This window comes from Cygnus atratus, chromosome 2 (genome assembly GCF_013377495.2).
Source record: "Cygnus atratus isolate AKBS03 ecotype Queensland, Australia chromosome 2, CAtr_DNAZoo_HiC_assembly, whole genome shotgun sequence".
NCBI lineage: Eukaryota > Metazoa > Chordata > Aves > Anseriformes > Anatidae > Cygnus > Cygnus atratus.
Window position 1 is genome coordinate 140735387 of NC_066363.1, and position 15465 is coordinate 140750851.

General features: G+C 37.4%; 1 protein-coding gene across 1 annotated transcript in view; it reads left to right on the forward strand.

Moving 5' to 3' along the window:
- The window catches only part of ZFPM2 (zinc finger protein, FOG family member 2), a 311239-nt gene that overhangs the window by 204306 nt on the left and 91468 nt on the right, over positions 1-15465 (forward strand). The window lies entirely within an intron of this gene.

Here is a 15465-nt window from a genome sequence, read left to right on the forward strand (position 1 = left end):
TACATTACATTATAGACTCCTAAATGAAATCATCTTTTATAAGGAGAATTTGAACTTGATTGGTCTATGATAAAACTTCATGTCAGCAGGGTAATAGAAGATAACTGGAACTGGATTTCAGGGTTGTAACCTCTGACATTCCAGCCTCTGCATGACGATGCTCCACTGTAATGCATTGGCTAATGGGAATGCATATCATTTCTGTCTTATGCTAGTTGTCTGTTATGTGAGATTTGCTCAAGTCAGTATGAGTTCTTACAAGGCCCTCAAGACATGCTTTGTCTAACCTACCACATTGTACAGCTACTTTGGTTCAAGAGACTTTTGTCTTTACCCAAAGAGCCTTGAGTTCAGTCCATTGTGTGAGGGACTATGCACCATGCTGTTTGGTCAGTCACTGTGAAAGCTTTGTGAAATGCAGTTATGATATCATTACAGTATGTTAAAAATAACACTTGAATGCACAGAATAAGAATAACTTATTTAATATAGCTGTTTTTGGCATTCCTGCTGAAGATCAGGTTGCAAAACTATGACTTTCCTTCCTTGTATTTCAATCACCAATCTCAGCACTTTGTGAATACTTCAGAACATGCACTGTTCTTGTTTAATTTCTTTTAGGTTTTATTTCTAACCAAACAGACCTACTGAGATCAAAGATTGGTTTGCTGAGGCAACCTAGTGACCATTTCAGCATACAAGCATCCAGGCAAATAAGCACCCATATCAATATATTAACATACAAAACACTAATCATAACATCAAAGACTCCTAAAAACTTACTAGAAACAATTACAACTTGTTCCTATAATCATTGCAATTTATACACTTATAAGAGGATTGCTTTTAAACTGCCACAAGCCTTTGAAAGTTGAAACGCTGAAAACAGGGAATTTGCATGTTAAAAATGAGTTGCACACCAGGGTCTTGTAAATTCTCTCTATTATAATTACAGAATGCCAACACATTCATTCTGCAACCTGAAACACCTGCAGTACTAGAGAACTGGGCTCATATCTAAAAAGGGTTGAGCTGCCCTTCCTTCACAGCTTTCTGATTGCTGCCCAAGTGAAAGAAGTTGCAAAGTGCTCTAATATAGGGAAGCTTTTCTCCTTAATACTGAACTGCAATTTACTATTCATAGTAATAAATGTGGTTCACAGGCAAACTTTTCTGCAACAACTTTTTAATGTAATGGGAAATTACTTTCACTCCAAAATACGGCTTCCACAAATTCCCATAGGATGATGTCTTATCAAGTATTATATTCTTTCTGTAATTATAATATTGAGCACATATATACACCAGTAAGACTTTTCATCTTCAAAGTACCTTACAAACACTAACTAATTCATTAGACAGTTTCAGTGCCGTGTGATTGAATCTTTTTTTTTTTTAAATAATAAAAACTTTCTGCAGTTCAGTACAATCTAAATAGAATAAAACATTGTTCTTTTCACTCAAATATGCTGGATTTTGCCTCACTGAAAATGCTTGTTGTTTTAGTACTGGCTTAGCAAGGTACTGTGAGACAATCATACAGTGTTCAAGGTAAATTCTGCAACAACTTAATTCACACAATGCAGGTGCCTATTAAAACTATAGATGAGGATAAATATGCACCCTAATTTATAAATGCATGGTAAAACCCTGCAACTTGACTAAACTTATATGGGAAATAATTTGTCCCTTCACTGCTTTCTGTTCATCTCTTTGCACTTGGAGTTGGCTGTCCTGTTCACCTACCCTTGCCTTGAGCCCTGCTGGGATTTTTGTACTACAAAGATTAATTGGCTTGGATCACAAAACAATGTCGAATAGAAGATGGTAAAATAAATAAATACAATAATGTTTCTTCCTTCAATTTGTATCTCATCATTCCAGATTACATTGCCTTGATTTGTGTTAGTGTTCTGTCTCCTACAGTGCCATTACTTCTAATGAAACGGTGTCAGCTGGCATGAAGTTGTAATTCGATGTTATTTTGTTGTTATATGTGTATAATTTTGTTAGTTTGTTTAGCAATACATTGTTATTTCTGAAAGCAATTAGCTGAACAAATGTGTGGAATTGTATGTGTAGAAGATTTGGTCACCTGGGAGCTGTTTTTCTCACTGTACCCAAGATAAGATGAGTGGAGTAAATTGGCACATTTCTAAGAGGAAAATAAGTTTGTGAATTGTCTAGAAGTACATGTTACTGGTCAATCAGTTGACTTGAAGTGCATGCTCTATTTCCTTTTAGCTGTAATAATACAGTGAAGTCTTTGAGAACATAATTTTCCCCAGATCTTTCAGAAGAGCATAGGAATGTCAGCCTGACTTCCAGTTCACTAGAGGCTATAGCCACCTTACTCAGCCATGAACTGCATACAGAATGATCACAGCGAGATTTTCAGTCCCAGGAGAGGAGTCCACTGTGTAGTTCCTATTGAAACTGAATCTGAACCGGCCAGGTAACTCCCTATTTGCCATCAAAACTCTCAATAATATTTTCACTAGGTAAGCAAACACTGAAAGTATGTGTGCATATGTGTGCATATATATATGATGTACATACGTAGGATTATGTTGCTGTGTTGTTACAGTGAAATCCCAATTCATCTTCTATATACATCCTTAGTTTGAGAAACTGGTTATTTAAAACCATGCATCAGAGCACTTTCAGAATGAATAGCTATGAAATAAGTGATCAGTATTTCAAATTAATTTATTTAGTCTAGGATCACTTATTTCTATCTGTAGTTCTTATATCTGCATTACAGTGGTACTAGGACAATTCAGAAAAGGGAAAAACAGTGCATTAGTACATCTTTTTACAAGCTCTGATGCAAGCTGTCTGCTCGTGTCATGTGCCATTATCCCATTCTATTCTTTTTCAAGATAACTTACAACTATAATTAAATTTAAAAGACATGCTCTTTTTGTTTTAATATTTATATCAAACTTCTATTGTGTTTCAAAAATAATTTCAATTCAATTTCAATAATTTAAGAGATGTCCTACGACAAATTTTAGAGACAGATTTTAGGAACTGTACTTTACATGGAATTATGAATCTGATCTTTAAAATAACAAGTGACAACGACAACAAAGAAGCTTCAGAGTATCAGTAATTCAAGAAGATTCATTTGTAGAAAGTATTAATGCAGGAACTGTATGCTTAACGCAACGCACTTGAGAAACATTCATGCTTAACAGAACTGTGCACCAGACCTTCTCTAGAACCAGAAGCAGGAGCCCTTCAACAGCCTGGGAGGGGCAGGAGTATTAACTGCAAACCTTCCACTGGGACAAAAGGGATTTTTAAAAAATGAATTTGGACCAAAAAGAATAGAAACTGTGTAAAGAAAGCAGTTGCACAGACTGAAAACCATGTTCATATAACAGACATTTTTATAGATATTATTTGAGCCGTTTGTGTGAAATGTATGGATACTGTATGTTTAGTGACATTGTTAAAACAGGGTGCCTGTACAAATATTTAGCTGTGGGAATTATAAAATCATAAGGCGATTAAGTTAGCTAGTTGTGAAATTCCAATATTGCTTTTTAAATGACTTCAGGATATAGGAGGTGCTAAGGTTATTATCTGTTATCAGGAATACAGCGGAATTGTACGACTGGATAATAACTAAACAACTGACACAATGTAAAATTACATTATCAGTGTGTTAAAACAAAATTGCGCCCTAAAGGAGTCTACATGCCAGCTCAGAGCTGCAGTGTAATTATGCTTAACTCTGATAATTAAAATACAACGGAGATCAACAGAATCATTTTCATTAAGAAAATTATTAATGATGGTGGTATAACAGTAATTGATTGCAGAGCACCACAGGATAACTCTGTGCAGGAAAACCAACATCTCGGATATATGTCTGGGACTGGTTGGTGGCGTTGCACAGCGCCAAGCATGCTTCCAGCTCGGGTGGGAGCTGGCGGCTGTGCCTTGTGCTGGGCACCGGCAGAAGATGGCAGCTTTTCAAGCCATGGTTCAGAGGGAGACAGATGGGTGCTGGGGGACAGCTGGTGGGATGGGATGGGATGGGATGGGATGGGATGGGATGGGATGGGATGGGATGGGATGGGATGGGATGGAGGGGATGGCCACCAACCAGCCCCAGCAGTAACAGCAGCTCACCAGCTTCTGGAGCCACCTGTCATTTTGTGTTACGTTAGGCGGTGTTTGCTTTTGCATTTATATTAGTGATTTACTGACGTTATTTCCTTCTCTGCCTGGCCTTGCCGAGTAGTTTATGCCCTTTGTTATTACTGAGAGGATGCGGGAGGAGAAAAAAAATGTCCTCAACCCAGCGTGGTTCCCAAATGAGATGTGAGTGAGTAATTCCAGGGGCTGGAGCTGTTAATTGCCCCAGTGGTATTGCCACATGATATCGAATATCATAAAAATCCTCTGTCCCCCTGCAAGTGAAATCAGAGGCAGGGCTCACGGAGAGACTGTAACAAAGTCCTGGCGAGGGAGGATGTTGCCTAAGGGCAAGAAGTGAGCGTTTTCATTTTCTTTTGGTGAACACAAAAATCAAGAAGGGGGAGGAATATTCTGGCGAGTGCTTCTCCACACAGCTCAGGACTGGGTGCCTGCTCCAACAGATGTTGCTTTTGAAAGCTGCCCAAAAAAGTCCATTCTCCAATCACAATAGAGAGCAAGCCTGCTAGGGTGGATTTACAGGATGAGATTAGTTAAAATGACAGCTGCCCACACTAAAACTGTGTCACGTAGCTAATTTATAAAAAGAAACTAGAGGCAAGGCAGAGCACAGGAGAGGGCAGAGCAGGAGCTGGGCACCCATCTCTGCCAGTGATGCCTGTGCATGCCCTGCCCTGTTGTTGACTTAAAATTTAAGTCGGTAAATAGGGGACTGCTTGCTTACTGCACCAGTGCCGGGGTGAGTTATTCGGCTAATGTATGTACCACGCTTTAAAGATCCGAATGCAGCAAGGTTACATGAAATTACTACTAATAACTGGAGGTCATTTTTAATTAATATTGTTCATATAAGGTAAACAGTCTATTTTTTTAATGTATAAGAAAAGTCAGTTTTTACAACAGGATTTTTATTTTTTTCTTTAGTGAAAGAGAATTACTTTTCTTGATTGTTCTGTGAGATCCTTGATACCATTTTTTTCTCAGCAAATACCTTTTTTTTTTTTTTTCAACTTAAGGCAATGTAATGGTACATTGCTCCACAGACATACAACATGAGGGATCCTAATGAGACACAGGTCAAACATTATAAGGAGTTTAGACACTGCTGCATGAGACTACGAGTATATTTTGTTTTGGGTCAGGGAACAAATTGTTTAATAGGCCACAGGCTAACTTGGGGCACATATTTTAGATTGCAAGGGGCTTTTTTCTGCATATTATTAAAAGCAAATTCTGTGAATTTACTTAGTCTGTTCCACGTGGACAGTCAGAAAATGGCAGTATCTGCCAGAAGATTGCTAGTCCCTGTGAATGCCTCCATTAGCTGAATGATGTGCTGAAGCCTTTGGTGGTGCTACAGAATTTTGTTGTTCTTTCATTGTGCCAACTGACTGCGTTTTAATCAAAATGTGTGCAACATGTCCTAGTATCAAAAGTCCATGGAAGAACTTGTTTTCTATTTCTTTTTCCACAACACTGAAAAATTGATTTTTTTTTTCTCTAGAAAAGTATGATTGTGTGTATAATGCTTACATAAAATAGTATCTCTATGAGAGCAATATACCTTCACAGTCATTGAAAGAAAGTCCCATAGGTACAGACATATAGACACGACTGCTAGGCAAGTAGATTGCTTCATTGATACTTGTTTTGCAGGGGTGTTGAGAAGGCTGGATGCCTAATGAAACTATCACAGTCAAAACTATTGCAAATCAGTTCTGCTACTTTCTTCCTTAGCCACACAAGAAGAAAAGTTTTTGTCCCCATGACTAGTGACATTTATTGCTGGCTGATGACAGCCACAGTGTTGTGGACTTAAGTCAGACAAAAGAGAAGGTGTGATCCCAGCCTCAAAGAACTCATAAAGCAGAACTGTAATTTTTCCTTATTTTTATTTCATACCTATGCAAATCAAACCTGTGCAAAATGGGGTATTATCTGCTTTAGGAAGTTCAGAAGTCAGGGTCTTGCTTATGGTTTTAGTAATCTATAAAAATAAGGTAATTTTGTGCATCTTTACTGAATTCGTATATACATAATAGCATATACTGAATTATTGCATGACCTCTAAATTCTAAGCATGTAGATAATAAAGGAAAGATCACAGGAAATGCAGGGGCTTGGCTGTATTTCCCTTTTCAGTACAAAAATGCTTTTGTTCATTATTAGTGCATTTCATTCACATAGCAGGCAAGTAACAGTTTTAGGTTGTTGTCATTTATACACTTTCATTTACACACGTCCTTTTTTGTTTCTTGTGTTCTCGTTACTTATTGTGTAGTTTATTTCAGAGTTTGAATTCCTTTTCACCTGTGGAGACAAGGAAATAGGCAGAACATTGACAAGAGTCAGAGAATATTTTGACATATTTTGGACTGAAGGTGTAAGAACCTGTAAACTAAGTCTAACACTCACCTATGAGAACATGTTAGGGATGGAAGAGAAACCCGTCTGTACTTCACACTGGAACCTTGTGAAAAGAAATATTGCTTCAACTATTCAGGCCTGCTGGCTAAAATAAATGCAAGCATGATGGAGAAATATAATTTTTTTTTTCAGGACATGTATTTGCCCTCATTTTTCTAAGTCGATTGCAGTAGAATCAGTAATTTAGAAATTATTTTAAGAAAAATGTTGTCATTATTTTCAGGATATAAGATAGATGCTAGATTTGTTTTATTTTCATTTTAATTAAATTATTTTTTTCAATCCATTATTGTAAATAAATATTGAGGACTGCAGTGAACTACAAGCCTCATGACCCCTGCAGCTCACGGTAGTGTTACCTTTGTCATCTTCCCTGCAAAGAAAAAGGGAAGGAAAAAAGCCCCCAGATTTGCTGAGCCACACATTTCAAGTTGTCGACAATCCCATCCATGAGAAAACAGAAGAAAATATATATGCACTCTGTCCTGTCAAAAGGCTTTCGCCTTATCTTGAGAGACTGTCAGGGCAGGAACATCATGGAATGGACAGGAGTCTATTAAATTAATAAGCTGCTGGATGGTGTCTGGAGAGTTATGATGCTCCATAAATCCAGTTTGATCATGGTGGACAAGGTTTAAATCTGCAGACTTCTAATACACATCCAGGTCCCGGATTGGATTTGAAGTTTTGTGCTGGAGACACAGAGATAGTCCTGCAGCTTGTGAATTAAGATTTATCATTTTTTCATACTGCTTTTTTTTTTTTTTTTTTTTTTTTTCCCCACTTCTTGACAAAAATGAAAACACCTTAGGGATCCTGGCAAATGTTACTGCCTGAAATGAAAGAGCTGTTGTCAAGGTGAAACATTGACCTAGAAGCCTAAAATCAAACCTTGGTCATTCTTTTCAGGCAGCTCCATTGGTGCTGAGCGTAAAATGTCTATATGGAACGAAACAGGTCTGGATTTATCTGCAGCCTGTCAAACATTCCTACAGTGCATTTGTGGTACAATACACACTAACAGTGGCAGGTGTGCCATGTGAAAACAAAAGCTAAAAGCATCTAGAAATACATCCTTCCTCTGTTACAGATGGCTCTGTGTGTAACTTACAGTTTGAGCTGAGGTTTTTGTGCCCTTTAGCTCTCAATGTATTAAGCCTGATGGTAACAATTACGGGACGACTTCCATGCCACTCCAGGCACTAAGCTTCCAGATCTGTGTGAAGTGCAGCCGCGATGTACCCATGCTGGCTGTAGAACTGAACTGCTCAGAACGCAATCCTAAAATCGCGTTGGATGTACTTTGTCTTTAGCTGCTTACAAGCAAGGCTGTGATTAGGACACAAAGGAAGGAATTCAAGTGTCTCTCGGCCACTTAATTGAGCTGCAAGACTGTGATTTATTGGTAGGTCCCTAAGCTCATATTCTTGTTACTCAGGAGACTCTGGCAGGTGTTTGCTGTGCTTGCTTACAGAGGCAACAGCACCGCTAGCATTTCTCACATCTCAAACATCGTGACCATGTATTGGATCTCACCTAGTTTGTTTGTTGGAAATACTTAGAATCTGTTTTACTTGTAAAAGCAACTTGTGCTCATTTTTTTCCTCATTGTTAATTTAGGAGCCTAAAGAAACTTCTTGACATTAGAGTAGTACAGAGACAATGTGTATGTTGAAAGAAATGGATAGCTCTTGTTGAAATACCAAGGACACTGAGATATGTTTTATGCTCAGAAATAATGGATTCAGAACTGGAAGCAATTGAAAAGGCTCTTCTGTTGTGCAGGTTTCCTTAAGCGGAAATTGTGATCAACCCTCAGTCACATTCCTAGGTACGTCTCCCTCCATTGTCTCCCAGAAATTACCCAAGAGCTGTAGTCAGAGATCTTATGTGACTGAATCCTGACCTCTCTATTGATCCTGGGGATCAATCTGTGCACGCACTTATCCAAACAGCATTGTCAGCATTTCCCTCTTTCTCCCACTGTATTCCAGCACTGCTCCCTACTGCAGGCAGAGGCCACAAGAAGCAGGACTTCACCATGGGGCACTGTGATTCTGGGGCATCAGTGCACCTCACTCACGTGCTTTTTTCCTAATATAATGGCAATTTCACCCTGGTATTTGGGTCAGGTTATGATATATGTGTAGTAAAATCAAGGAGAGAGGGTAGAGGATAGGGAAAGAACTCCAGCATGGTGCAAAATGTGGGGGACCTCTGTTACAGCCCCCCTTGTAAATGAGGCAGGATGCTCCCACTGCTTTGCATCTGCTCTTCTGCTTTGGCACACCTCAGACTTCCCACCATCTTAGTCTTCTCTGAAGAGAACTGAAGAAAGTATGGAGAAGTTGCAGCCTGCTTCAGTGTGTATATAATGTTTAAGGAATGAACCCTGTTACTGCAGACACAGAAAACTTTGTAGCTTTCTCACATAATTACTTTCTGTGTTACAAGAAGAACAGAAAAATAAATAGAAAAGCTGTTCTAGATTTGAGTTTTTCTTTCTTGTGTCAGTTTCATACCATCACGGCATGGGGGGCAATGTGATGCTGACAAACAGAAATACATGCTAGAGTGTGCCAGAATGGTGGTAGTTGAAGCCAGGTGTGATGCTGAAGCAGATTTACTAGAGGTTTTCTGTGACTGCATGGTGATACACATTACTTAATTGGTTGGTGGCCTGCAGAACCAAGGCTTACTGTTGGAGCAGAAATTGCCTGTAAAATTTCCTGTGATAATATTACAGTACATGCATGCATATACATGTATATATAACATATATATGTATATATATACACTTACATATATATAAATGACTCAGGCCTTAGTTAAAGTGTTTCACTCGAGCCACAGAAGGTTCTGAAATTTCTAGAACTACTATGTGTACTGCATAGGAGTCTCTAGCTATTCTGAATAATTACACCTTCACAGGTTAATGATCTTTGAGAGGAAATATTATGAATTTGAAAAGAAGTGTAGAAGACAGAGGTAGTAAGTGATAGCTAACGTTAAGCACTCAGGAAAAGTGCTAGTCTTAGTTTTACAAATTACAGGAGAGCACTGGTTTTGCAGTAAAGTGATGAACACAAGAGATGACATGGAAAAACATAAATTTTAGGGTGTGCAAATCAGTGTAAAAAGAATATTGAAAACTTAGAGTTAAAAACTTAGAGTTGAAAACTTAGAGACACTAGAACACAGGTGTATTCAAACAATCGGACAGCTTTATAACAGTTGTAACTTCTTATTTAAAAAATAGAAGTACACAGGTAATACATACTGTTCTGTATAACATTATTTTGGTGATTGGAATATTCCTTATAACAGTGATGATATAGATACACATAAAAAAAATGGAAATTTGCTTTTTCAATTGAATATATAAAAATAATGTGGTAGAAACATCCCATTGTACAGTAAGAATAGCGCACAAATTATTCAAAATCTGAACAAATGAAAGACACTCTTGAGAAAACCAAGGATCGGTGTGCTAACAGGAATTGACTGTGCGTACTAACAATACACACTGTTAGTTTCTGAAACCACAGTGAGGTATTGTGGTTCATCTGCTAGCTGAAACAAATGTTCAGAAACATAGGAACAGAAGCGTCTGAGATATAGGGGAGACAACTGTGCCTTTGGCCAGCCAAAAAGTTCGCTTTTACTATAAGATGGGCAATTGAACTTGAAGTATGAGATTATAAGGAACTGTTCTACACTAGGAAATGGGACGCTGGCATGCAGTGATCGCTGTGCATCTTCTATTAATAAACTGTTCTTTTAAATGGGAACAGGCTTGCTTTTATGGTGGCTGCACGTGCATTTTAATGGATTTAAATTATGAGAGGTTTAAATGCATTTTCAAGTAACAATTAAATGAAAATTTAAAATAAGACTGACAGATTGCTAAGGCTAAGCCAGTTTTATGATTAAGGTTCAATTAAATTATATTTATCGTTGGAGCAAATGAAGTATAAAATCACAAACAATGATATTTTTCAGTGGCTTACTTTGGTGGAAAGTGTAGCCTGAAGTATGACTTCAAGACTTTTATCTTCCTTTTCCTCCTAAAATAGAAATTAATTAGGGCTAAATAAGAGTTGGTTATATGTTCAGAACCCTGTCCCGTCTTTCATGGGTGAGTGCTCCAGCAGCAATTTACTAAGGAAGCTGTTTGTGATGCAAAGTATTATGCATTTTATTTGTTTTTAACTAGATAAATTAGGGGAAAAGTTGAAATTTTAATAATAGTTTAAAGAATGAACAATTTTTGCTGCTTTCTTGGAAGACACTCTCAACCCTTTGCACTATCTCAGAAGATCTGCTGAGGTCAGCTCTGTAAATACAGTTCTTTCTCTTTCCATGTGTTTTCTTTGTAAATCCTGGAATGTCATAAGCTTTGCAGTGAGTCAAGGAGAGAATACTGGTTTTGTACATGCAAGCTGTTTCTCAATTACGTCCACTGGACCATAACACGTGAAACATGACAATTTTCTGGCTTGCCACAATATGATCATCTGCTCCCATGTGTGGTACTGCTCTGTCTATCTGATGCACTTCCTACAATTCCTTATTTGTTGTCCTACAGAAACGTGTGCAAAAGAAACAACATTTTGCATCGTTTCTTTGGTTTGAACTTAATTATAGGACATATAACAAATGGATTAACTTTGGAAATTGAGCAACTTGACTCCTTTTGGCAGATCTGTTCTAAAAAAAAAAAAAAACAGATCCATGGTTTAATAACAATTGGTATTCTTTCCAAAATACTATCCCTCTCCTTTATAAAAATACTCCTAAGTGACATTAAGGAGAAAAACTAATGCCAGATCTAAAAAATCTGTAATATATTCAGCTAGAAGATTCCAAAAAAGTGATGAACTGATACATGACCTTCTTCCTTTTAAGAACATATGTACATGTTCAGCAAAGCAAAGCATGATCCTAGCATTAGCACTTGGATTTTTGTTGTGTTGGTACTTATTGCAAAGTCTAAACATGTGAATAGATGAATACTCAGAAGTCTAATTGTTCAGAGATAATTGAGATCCTTCATCAGAGAAGTCTGCAAAAGCACCCATTGATAAGTACTTTCCTTAGCAAAAGCATTTGCTTTAGCTCCTGCTAAATCAGTAGGTGAGAAACCAAAGAGTTGGCTCTTAAGCTGAAGATACTGAACAAAATTCTTAAGATCCGAACTGCTCTTTTTGTCTGTCAGTTCTGTGTGGCTGTATCATGTCTGTTGTCTTGTCTCTGAGATGTTAGTATTACAGAAGAATCAATAGCAGCTCATTAGCTGATGTTTCATTTGAGCACACTTGCCTGACAGACTACCATTAATATTCAGAAGCAGTCTCTATTTTTATGTAGTTTCTTTACCTTCTTTCTTTGTAGAGGAAGTTTGGGTCAATTTGCTTTTTCAATTGGCAGATTCCATCCACTATTACTAATGATGTTGGTTACTGAGAAAAAGAAACAGCCTACATTTTTTTAATGGTAAATCTGAACCTAATTCTCTGTTCTGGAAGTGGTCCTATCAGATTTTAGCTGTATGCCACGAATCAAACACCTGATTTATCAATCTGTGTCACTTTTACATAGTAACAACTTGTCAGATCCTGGTACAAGGTTGGCTGTGATTCATGCTGCAATGAATTAGCTAGCTTTACCCCCCAAAATTAGCTAGTAGAGGCATATGCCCAGCTGAGCACAATGAAAAATAGTGCTGTTCCTTTTCCAATTATTTATTTTCATATGGCACCTCTGATGAAAATGTGCTAATATTTGTTAAGCTAGAGAGTTTTGTAGAATAACACTGTAAATGGAGAACAGAAAAAGGGACAAAACTCTATTCCAAAGAATAAGAATTCTGCTTTACTTAGGAAGCAATCTTGTATTTCTTTGGTATTATTAGAGACAAGCTAGAGTTTTAAACTCAATATTCTTGTAGGGTTATTATATTATTTTGCTTTATCTTGACATGACATAGTTATTGTTTCTATGGAAAACAGGATTTTTTTCCATAGCACCGAACCCATTAAATTATATCCTTAACATATGGAATATCTGTTTAGGTTTGGGGGTACTTTAAATATTTTCAGTATATAGGATTTGGTTGTTGCATTTTTTATTATTATTATTCATTTTACATATATATATATATTTGGTATCATAGTCAGTTATTTTCATTGGCATCTACTGATACAAAACCAATATAGTGGAATAAAGAGCCATCCCATAATTTTTCTCATTCCTTTTTTTTTTCTTTCATAGAGGAAATGTCCAAAAAAGGCTGAACCGAGTCTCTGAGTAGTCCTTTCCTGTATGTATAACATATAACAATTATAAGCAACAAAAGATGCTTAACCCTGCCCTTGATAGATGGGATAAAATTGCCACAAGACAGGGTAAGTCATCATCAGGGACTTACAAGTCCTCTTCCATCTCTTCATCGTAGGTTCTAATTATTGCATTACCAGTGGGGCTGTTTGGTAAACTAAAACACCAGAGAGAAGCAGTGCAGGACTTTACGTAGAGTTCAGGAGATGAAAAGGACTGCCAGAAGTAATTGAATCCTAACATTTTGATAATATGTGGGTTGCTTAATTACATTTGCCTTTGTTCCCTTTTGAAAATAAGATGCATAATTGTCTCTTTTTTGGAGTTTATGGAGTGGTCTGCATCTGATAGTCTAGCACTTGATGACACAGGTGGACTGATAAATTACAGACCAACAGCAATAGTGTATATTGCATTTTCAATTTTTATTTTATTTTATTTTTGTATCACCTTCTCAGAATATTTCATGTAAGTTAAACTAATCACATACAAAAAAAAAAAAAAAAAAAAAGAAAGTATTCTATATTACTCCTCATGTTTGAGGAGCCCAAATAGTGAATGTATGATTTATGGCATTCATGGCTGAAATGCTGGAGAGTTTTCTTGAGTGGCAATGTTTTTAAATGCTTTGTAGCATGCAGTAACAGTATGTATCCTTTTAAGGCACAAGGTAAGTAGCAAACATTTCAAGCCTTATTATTCAGGAAAGATTTGGATGCTCAGCATGTCTCTACATCTATCACTATAAGGAGTCAAAGAGAATAAAGGATTATTTGGAAGTATATTGATGTATTGTTGAAATGTAACTACTCAGTCAGCCAGGCTTTTGATAACTGTTGTATATACTTGGAGTTGGAGGTGCTGACATGTAGCACGGCTGTATCTCATTAGGTTTGTGTAAGAAAAGTGGGAATTTTTCTGAATGTAGTTGGTGCACTCTTTTTCCATTTTTCTCTATGCATGACTCTTCCTTCGGGAGATTTTATTGTAAAATACTTTCTTATCCCATGGACAATTCATTTTCAGATGCTGTGAATTTGAAAACACTCTGGTCATTAGTTGGAGAGAGAGTTTACCATCAGGTAGAAACAAATTCAAGTAAATTTAATGTTGGCTCTCAGACAGAAGAAACTAATACTTAAAATATTACCAGCCAGTTCTGGTATTTCATTTACATCAAAATGAGGTATAGCTCTATATCTGGATATTAATTTGTACTTCCACAGAAAGCACCGGCATTTGGATTTGGGAAGAGGTTTTAAATCTTGGCTTGACACCATTTTTTAAAATTGTACCCTTTTCTAATTCATATCTTGGTGCAATCTTAACCTGTTATGTAACATTTCAAATTGGGAAAGATTGTGAATACCTGCTTTTCTTGGAGAAAGGCAACTGCATAAAGGCAACTGAACAGAGTGAATGTAGTGTTACTCTAAATTGTCAAATTTTCATAGTTCTCTCTAATACTTCTCAGGTTTGTCTGATGGTGATATAGCTTCAATAGATGCACTAAGGAAAGTGCCAAGACCAGCTTTGACAGGGTTTTCTTTTTTTTTCCTTTTTTTTTTTTTTCCCCCTCCTCTTTCTCTTTTAATCCCTGTGGGGCTCTGTGATTTTTCATAGCTGGACTAAAGTTGTGTCAACGGGAGACTTGCACCATAAAGACTGAAATGTTAAAGAAAGCTACAAGGAACAGCTTTGAGGCAAGGTTTCAAGCTTTGTCATCACGCTTGAAGAATTTTCTGTTTAATGTACTGTAATGCAGTATTCAATGGGGACAAGTTTAATTGAGTTTTACACAACCCAGTTGGGAGTAGCGCTGCAAGGTAGGTGATGTCTAGGTTTTTAATCTTCCACTCCAGAGAGGCTTGTTGACGAAGTGGTTCTTTCTCTTTGTAAGAAAAAAGGGAAGCATGAGAAATGATACATCCGTGGATAAAACCAATTGGCAACCCCCAAAGGAATGAGGGCGATAAGGCGAATCCAGCACTTGTAAGAAATAAAAGAATCCAACTGTTCATTTAAATGAGAAACAACACATGTGATTGAGGAGGCAGGGAGGCTGGGCGCTGGAGTGGGGAGGAAGGGACGAACAAACAGAGTGGCTGGTGTCAGAGTTAGGCATCCCGGACAAACAAGCTGGGGTTTGTTAGGCGGATTACCAAAGAGATAGTTAACGATGTGTGTTTTTTAAAGCAAAAGGAGAGTCAAGCGCTTCTTATATCGTAGGTGGATAAAGTGGCAGGAGGGAGGATGCTGCTGTTAGGCAAGCCCTACTTAAAGAATCGCTATTCCTTCCCTGAGGCCTAACAGCAGCTCTCTATCAAACAGCGTAAAAATAGCACTGGACCCTGTCAAAGAGAAAATAATACCTTCTGTGTAAGCCGTAGTGTATTAAACTGTAGTCCTGTTCAAGTTACTTCTGCTAGAAGTTAAGCAGCCAAAAGGATAAAAGTGTTCAGTCAATATACTGGCAAGTCATCTCCCTGCTCTGTATCACTGCTAAAATAAAAATTGTTTAGCTGTCTC